Consider the following 9,423-nt stretch of genomic DNA (forward strand, 5'->3'; position numbering starts at 1 on the left):
CAAGGCCCAGCTATGAAGCAAGGCAGGCTGGTGCTAGTGGGCCTCTTATTGATAAGTTTGGGGCATGCTGACACCAGCTGCTGCTTGTTTGAAATATTTTAGAAAAGTCTGAAGTCTGAGCCAGGATAGGCCATTTATATACAAAAGCTAATGCAAACAGTTTTGGATGTGGCTGCAAATTGAAATCACCAAGGCGGAGCAAACAGTGTGGGCCAGGCTGATGGAAACTCAGATATGGGTGCCAGTCAGCCTTGGGATGGGGGAGGTCCCAGTACAAGAACAATGACTCCTGGGAGCAACCCCATCTGGGGGAAAGTGCCCCTGAGTTCCTGCCTCAATGCCAAACAATCCAATTCCTCACTATATGTCCCTGGGTCCCCCAAAGCCACCGTCCCAGTGCTGGAGCCCAAAAAGGTCAAATCTGAGTAAGTCCATGCACCGGCCCTTTAAGAGGAACTTCTGGGTCTCCAGCAGCCTCTGTGTCTCTCAGCCACAATCCCCACTGGTTTTTATGCCTGAAGTTATGGGGCCTTCTCCTCCCATCTCTGGAATCCTGGGCTGGGGTCTGGTGTGGAGTTGGGACCCCTTGCTTTTTACAGGGGCCTCTGCAGCCTAGATATCCCACCTAATTAAAAAATGTCACATGTGGATGTTGGACCAGCCTGTTCTGCACCTCTGCCTCTCCTGCTTTCTTCTTTACTTCTCTAGTTGTAGGACTTCCATTCAACCAGCTTTCAAGTGGTTCAAATGATGGTTGTTCTGTATTTTAATTGTAATTCTGATGTGGTTGTGGGAGGCAGTCAGTACTGACATTTACCTATGCCATCATCTTGGTCTTGAAACTGAGAAACTTTATTTCAGGCCAGCAGTGCCATTATTGGCAAACCTCATAACCTTGGAAAAGTTACTTAACCATGTTCAACTTCTGTTCTTACTGTAGTTAAAGGTAACAATATGTATATAGGTGTAACCTTATGATATTATCATCATTGTAAGTCAGATATAGTCAAATGTGGGCAATTTTGTATGGTTCAATCTAATGGCACCACTTCCTAGAGCAGTTATGAATATTAACATAGATAGTGTATGTGATTATCATAACACAGTTCCAGGCACAAAATAAGAACACAATAAATTCTAGTAAGTGCAGCAGGACTTTGAATAACATTGTTTTATTCAATGTCATGTTGTTCAACATTGTTTTGTTATAATGTTGGTGAAACTTAACTCTTGTTTACATCAATTAGCCTATGGTTAAATTGGTTTTGTTATGTGTTTTCACCATCTAAGACCTATCAACCATGTTAAGTGTGGACTTACCATATTACTTTATTCTGAATTGTATTTATGTGAACATGTGCCATTTTAAAGGATGAAGATGGAAAGCAAGTGAATGTTTTTAGCCTTTGTCCTTTATTGCCTGAAAGCTTCTTGGGTACTTTTTTTTTTCCTTTTTTTTTTTTTTTTAATCAACAAAACATTGTACTCAAAATCTCTAACTCTGGAGCCAGACTGCTTATCCAATAGATACTAACTGTATGCCTTCTGGAAAGTTCCTCTATGTCTCTATGCCTCAGTATTCTCATCTATAAAATGGGAAATAATGCTATCTACTTCATAAGATTATTGTGATACTAAAAGAGCTAATATGTATAAAATGATTATAGCAGTGCCTGGCACATAATAAATGTTAAATAAGTGGACAGATAGACAGACAGATTGGTAGATAAACAGATACGTGCATGCATGCTCCACCTCTGACTATTCTGCCTAAATTTGCCTATTGGTTAATTTCAATAAAACAATTACTGATCAATAAAACAACTGGCTAATAATCAATACAAACAAGATAGTAAAAGTTTAATGTTTTCCCCTATTTTCTAATCCATTTGAACACAAATATAGGGAAAAAAACTATAAAAACATAGATCTGAAATTTAGAAGATATCTAAAGGCAATCTGTTAAACTTCTTCATTTTATACTTAAGAAATCTGATACATAAGAAAATGAGATCTCTTCAAATCTCCACCTAAGTGACTTGGGGATGGGAGATGTCCATGAAGTCATCCAAAGCTTTCATCTTTCTTTACTTATCACTGTCAACTTCCATTCCCAGCAAATCTCTGACCAGGAACAGAATTTATTGATCTCAATTTTACTTCTTTCTCTACTATTACTAATAACCCTCTGTGGAAACATCAGAAAAAAACAATTATATAGCCTTTGAAATTAATCTCCTGCAGTCATCTATATATAAAAAAGCCTAAGCAACGTTACAATGGGACAACCAGAACAACCGGAATAACTGGTTGCTATGACACACACTGACCACCAGGGGATAGGCGCTCAATGCAGGAGCTGCCCCCAGCCCGCAGGTCCCAATCACCAGTGGGGGCTACCGACCAACCTCCTGGTCCTTCCCCCCAGCAGGCAGGCTCAGAGTGCTCAATTGGGGCCAGGCCCCTGGGCTGAGACAGGAAACCAGGGGTGGATGGCTGCAGACACGGCCCCTTTCCCAGGGGGACCAAGGGCCAGCTCCCTCCTCGGGGCCAGCAGCCAACCTCCTGGGTCCCTCCCCCCATTCCTCCCCTGGCCAGCAGGCAGCAGGTCCCTGCCCGATCCAGGCTGGGCCCCAGGCTGGGATGGGGAACCGGAGGTGGGTAGCGGTAGATGCAGGCAGTAAGGGAAGGAGGAGGCGGGGAGGCAGGGAGGCAGGGAGGCGGGGAGATGGGGAATCTGATCAGCCCTGATCACCAGCCAGGCCTAGGGACTCCACCCGTGCACAAATTTTATGCACCAGGCCTCTAGGATGTCAATAAGCCATACAATTTATATGCATGTACTCAAAAGCAGTCCTGAGGTCCTGGGGGACTGCCCAGGACTGATAGTTCTGGTTTAAAAAAATGTACTTATTTGTTGTCTGAAACTGCTGCAAAGAAACAGTCTGGAGTGGAGTCAACATTAAAATTACAAGAGAGAGTCTTAGTCATTCAGTACAAATACAGTTTAAGGTATTGGTCAAAATCATTACCTCTTCTTAAATTATTTATAATAGACAATGTGGCTCAGAGGAAAGTAATAGAAATGAAAATCAACAGGAAGCACAATTTAGAGCTGAGAAGGAAAGGTACACTCTGCTCCTTTGACTATCTTGAGTTGAATGAGTTACAGATTGTGACATCCATGACTCAAATCCATGAGATTTGAAAGAAACAGGCAAAATTAGTATTAACAATTCTCCAAATAGAACACATCCCACAAAATTATATCAAAACATTTAGCAGTCTTACTTATCTTCGAGCCAGATGATTTGTTCTAGACTTGTACTGTTTTAGCAGGCCAGCAGCTGGAACACAGATCATTCACATAAAAAGTAAATAATTTATTTCTTTTCCATATAACAGCGCATAGCATGCCTAGCTGCAAGGAGAGCACAGAAATACAGCTTCTAGCTGGACAGTCACTTTCCAGTCACACTTTTATTAATTTCAAAAAGAAAAGAACAAATTTTGGAGGAAAACTGGAAGTCTCCACTACATTCACAAATAGGATTTAATGAAATGGTACCTCAGTGAAGCATAGTGAGAATTTTAAAATCATCTGAGAGTTTAAAATCATCTGAGAGATAGATATTCTTTAAGATCCACATCTTCGCCCTGACTGGTTTGGCTCAGTGGATAGAATGTCGGCCTGCGGACTGAAAGGTCCCAGGTTCGATTCCAGTCAAGGGCATGTACTTTGGTTGCGGGCACATCCCCAGTAGGGGGTGTGCAGGAGGCAGCTGATGGATGTTTCTCTCTCACCGATGTTTCTAACTCTCTATCCCTCTCCCTTCCTCTCTGTAAAGAATCAATAAAATATATTCTAAAAAAAAAGATCCACATCTTCTAAGTGTTTTTGTAAGCTAGTTTATATCAGAATCCAGGATAATGACCTTGCATCCAATAAAAATAATTCCTCCAATGCTACTCTTCACCAGTATTAAAAATGACTTGTTAATAAATAATTCTAATTCACATTATTCTTCATTTTTTCTTATCCTATAATATTTATTCATACTAGTCCCTCCAATGCTTCATTAGATGTTGATGTCCTGCACACACCTCTAAAAAGCTGGAAACTTCTTAAAGATACCTGAATGCCTGTAGGACTCAGTAAGATGAAAAATTTAGAGTGCACTTAATAAATATTTATTGATTTGAAGCAAATTAATCTGAGCCAGAATCTTTCCACTATAAACAAAATGGAATAGCTGCCAACATTCCAATAAGTATGGTAAATAATTCCATGCTACTAAATAGGAGTGGAAATAAAATGAAGATCAAAACCAAGCTTGACCACAGAGCAAAAGCTTGCCTAGGAAAGTAAAAAGCAAAAGCAAAAAAAGAAATGATAGCAAAAGTAAAGAACAGAAGAAGGCAGATGTGGAATTGAAACAGTAAAAAGCAACTGGCAAAGCAAAATGGTCCACACTGTTAGGTCTGATCAAATAATCACATCGATATCCCCTCCCCTGGGAAACTGACCTTTAGATCATTTCTCTTTTTTTTCCTGCTTTACTTTTTTTTCTTTTAATTATTTATTGTTTAAAGTATTACATATGTCTCCCCCCTCCCCCGCATTGACCTCTCTCTGGCTGTTCCCACCCCCCAGCACGTGCATTTAACCCTTTCACTTAGACCACATTCCATTTGCTAAGACCGATATCATTCTCCTCCAGACTTGCCCAGGATCTGGACCCGCCCAGAGAATTCCTCTCTGGAAAAGCCCTCAAGTCCTTTAAAACCTCTGACTCCCAGGTCCCTGGGTGCTGACGCCACTTGGTGGCTCAGCCCATCTGGTTTCCAGATGACTTAATAAATTCATAATTCCTTACCCGTTTCAGCCTCGTGCATACCTCCTTTGGCGACCCTAACAAACACAATATGAACTTTATATAATACAAAATTAATCTTGGTCAAATCAATCTGAAACAAAATTCCAAGAAGACAAAACATATTTCAAAAAAGGAGTAACTGATGTTGAATAGATTTTAACAGTTTTACCATAATTGCTTCCTTTCTATCCACCACTGTCTTTTTGGCAGCAGATAACCCTTTGAATCCTATGGGAGGAGGTGGAGATGGGGGAAAAGAATAGTTGTAATGCAGTGACAACAGATGAAGGGAGAGGCAAAGGGTGGGGTAAGAGATAAAACAATCTACATTAGAACAGTTGAAAGCCAGAGTGACAACCATCCCTGTCATTGTCTACACACCCTGAAACAGTGCTTGCCTACAGTGAAAATAAACATCAGCCAACATTTGAACTGAAGTAAAATAAAGCAAAGCAAGAGAAGAACTGAAACATAGGAACAAAACCAACGATAATGGCTTAATAGTCAATGCTGGGATGAAAACAAACTGAGAAAGGAAATTTTTATAATCAAATAAAGCAGGATAATAAAGCAGCAATAAGATAAAATTACCAATTCCAAATATGACAAGATAACCAAGCAAAGGTGCAATGACTGAGACAACATAAAAACAATCTAATGTTCTTGGAAAATTAATATTAAAATGAATTATTTTTTAAAGTAATTGAACATCTTTAAACAAACAAACAAGAATTCCACTTCCGCCAGTCAAGCTGATTCAAGATGCAGAAAGATACCTGAATTGTAGTTTTAGTTCTGCCATTGTCAATTTGTGGCCAATAGTAAGTAATTTAAATTTACTTATATATATTTACATATATTTATATATAATCAAATATTTGAAGAAATATAAAACACTTAAAAACTACATTTGCTGAAGGTAAAATGAAAAGTTGTACTAAAATTCAATGAATCTTCAAAGTGAAAGAGTGATTTTCTTTTTCCTTTTATCTCGTTGGCACATCTTTAGCAGGTGGCTGAATTGGAAGGTTATAATCTTCTTTATATAATCAACTACAGATTATCCATCTCTGACAGATTTTGAACAGTGTGCTTCATGTTATTGATTTGCATCCTACTAACATTATTCAATACTTCAATTAACTTTTACAGTGGCATTTAAAACTTGCCCTGTGCCAGGCACTGTACTAAGCCCAAGCAATACTTATCCTCTCAGGCATCCTGTACAGTCATTACTACTGTGATTATTTCGATTTTCACATAAGTTATTATTATTCCCATTTTACAAGTAAAAACTTGAGGCTAAGAAAATTTAAGTGAGTTGACCAAAATTACACAGCTAGTAACTGGCAGAGCTGAAATCAGACTACAGTATTGTATAACTCCACAGCATATTTTCTCTTAAAATATATGTGTGTGTGTGTGTGTGTGTGTATGTGTGTGTGTGTGTGTGTGTGTGTAATTTTTTTTTTTTCAGAGAGGGAGGGGGGAGAGAGAGGTAGAAACAGCAATGATGAAAGGAAATCATTGTTCAGCTGCCTCCTGCATGCCCCCACTGGGGATCGCGCCAACAACTCAGGCACGTGCCCTGACCGTCACGTCCTGGTCTATAGGTCGATGCTCAACCACTGAGCCACACCAGCTGGGTACATGTTCTCTTTATATGACACTCCCCCTGGAGCCTTCAGCTGAGTACTCATTGGCACATGCATTTAAGGGTCAGGAAAAGAGTCACCCAAAAGAAACTGTAGAAATAATCCCCTGTGCTCACACAGGGTCAGGAAAAACATGTAACCAAAGTGGAAAAGCTCATCATTTGTAGGAAGAGTACTCAGAAAGTTGTAGCCATTAGGCTGAGAGAAAAAAAAATAGCCCCACTATCTGATTCTGCCTAACAAAGCTTACTAGTAAATATAGGTCAAAAGAATGAAACTTTCCTATTAACTATGTCCCAGAACAAAGCACAAAAATATTATTGCAGAAATATTCTAACAAGGTAAAATCCACAATACTGTTCATCCAATCCAAAATTACTAGAAATACAAGGAAGAAAAATGCTACCCATACCAATAGAAACAAATTCAGGTATGACAGTGAAAAAAAGAATTGGTAGAAAGAACATCAAATAGGTAATAAAACTGTATTTCATATTATAATTAGATAGAGAAAAGATTGAGTTTGTTAAATAGAAACAGAAATTTTTTTTAATCCAAAATCAACTTTCTAGAAATTAAAAATGCAACATCTTCAATTAAAAATACACTGGATGGCATTAACAGCATACTGTATTAGACTCAGCAAGAGAAAAATGGTTACCTTGGGGATATAACAACAGAATCAATAAAAATGAAACAGAAAATATTGGGGAAAATGCATAAGGAATCAGTGAACTGCACTACAACATTATAATTAATAATACTGTATTATATACCTAAAAGTTACTAAGAGAGTAGATCTTAAATTTCTCACCATAAAAAAAGCAATGGTAATTATTTGAAGTGATGTAGGTGTTAGGTAACACTATGGTGGTAATTATTTGCAATATACATAATGTGTATCAAATCAACACTTTCTGCACCTTAAACTTACATAATGTTTTATGTCAATTATATCTCAATAAAGCTGAAGGGCAGAGAACAGTGATGAAGAGAATACCTTAAAAGCAGCTAGAGGCCTCTTTTTTTGCCTAACGCAGCCATGGCTCATGGTCCCAAGAAGCATCTGAAGCATGTAGCAGCTCCAAAGCATTGGATGCTGGGTAAACTGACCAGTGTGTTTGCTACTCAGCCATCTACCAGTCCCCACAAGCTGAGAGAATGTCTCCCTCTCATCATTTTCTTAAGGAACAGACTTAAGTATGCTCTAACAGGAGATGAAGTAAAGAAGATCTGCATGCAGCAGTTTATTGAGATCAATGGCAAGGTCTGAACCGATATAACCTACCCTGCTGGTTTTATGGATGTCATCAGCATTGACAAGACTGGAGAGAATTTCTGCCTGATCTATAAGGGCCGCTTTGCTGAGGAGGCCAAGTACAAGTTGTGCAAAGTGAGGAAGATCTTTGTGGGCACAAAAGGAATCCCTCATCTGGTAACCCATGATGCTCGCACCATCCGCTACCCTGATCCCCTCATCAAGGTGAACGACACCATTCAGATTGATTTGGAGACTGACAGAATTACTGATTGCATCAAGTTTGACACTGGTAACCTGTGTATGGTGACCGGAGGTGCTAACCTGGGAAGAATTGGCGTGATCACCAACGGAGAGAGGCACCCTGGTTCTTTAGACGGAGTTCATGTGAAAGATGCCAATGGCAACAGCTTTGCCACCCGGCTCTCCAACAGTTTTGTAATTGGCAAAGGCAACAAACCATGGATTTCCCTTCCCTGTGGAAAGGGCATCTGCCTTACCATCGCTGAAGAGAGAGACAAGAGACTGGCGGCCAAATAGAGCAGTGGGTGAAGTGAGCTCCAGGTGACATGATTGGAAAAGTCTTTGTACTTAATTAAAGATAATACAGCATGAAAAAAGAAAAGCAGCTAGAGTAAAAAGACATTATATGTTCATCATTTTGTCATAAGGATAGCAGATTTCTTTTTTAAAATAATTCAAGCCACTTGACTTTACAGAAAATCTTTAAAATAATGAGGGGCGGAGGGAAGGTTTCTATATCCAAAAAAATATATTTGAAAATTGAAGGCCAAAAATAGGCGAAGGGGAGCTTCAGACATACAAAGTCTGAAAGAATTCATTACAGCAAATCTGAACTACAAAAAAATACCCTAAAACCTCCCTTATTGGAGGGAAATTTGGATCTACACAGCACGTAAAGAAGGGCAGAGGAAATAATTACATGAGTAAATATGCATGGTAAATTTTTCTTATTTTAAAGATCTCTTTAAAATATAATTGACTCTTGTCCTAGCTGGTTTGGTTCAGTGGACAGAGCGTCAGCCTGTGGACTGAAGGGTCCCAGGTTCAATTCCAGTCAAGGACATATGCCCAGGATTCGGGCTTGATCCCCAGTAGGGGGAGTGCAGGAGGCAGCCACTCAATGATTCTCTCTCATTGATGTTTCTATCTCTCCATCTACCTCTCTGAAATCAATAAAAATACATATTATTATGCAAATACTAGAGGCCTGTTGCACGAAAAGATTCATGCAATAGGCCTTCCCTTCCCCTTGCTGCCGGCACCAGTTTTCCTCCGGCACCCAGGACCCAGGCCTTCGCTCCAGCTGGAGCTGCCTTCAAGCCTTCGCTGCTCCAGCCGGAGCCACCTTCAGTCTTCACTCTGCTGCTACATATGCAAATTAACCACCATCTTTGTTGGTGGTTAATTTGCATATCTCGCCGATTAGCCAATGGGTGGAGTAGCGAAGGTATGGTCAATTACCATGTTTGTCTATTATTAGATAGGATAGATATATATATAATTGACTCTTTAAATAAAGTACATAGCAGCAACTGGAGAGAAGCTAAGAGGGGGGAAATAGAAATATGCTTTTATAACAGACACACTAGACATGAAATGGTATATTACC

The 9,423-nt window shown here is 39.5% G+C and overlaps 1 pseudogene; it reads left to right on the top strand.

Moving 5' to 3' along the window:
* The first annotated feature begins 7,573 nt into the window (after positions 1–7,573).
* On the top strand, positions 7,574–8,410 carry LOC102242749 (annotated as a pseudogene).
* Positions 8,411–9,423: the final 1,013 nt, after the last annotated feature.

This window comes from Myotis brandtii, unplaced genomic scaffold (genome assembly GCF_000412655.1).
Source record: "Myotis brandtii unplaced genomic scaffold, ASM41265v1 scaffold230, whole genome shotgun sequence".
In the NCBI taxonomy this organism is placed as follows: Eukaryota; Metazoa; Chordata; class Mammalia; order Chiroptera; family Vespertilionidae; genus Myotis; species Myotis brandtii.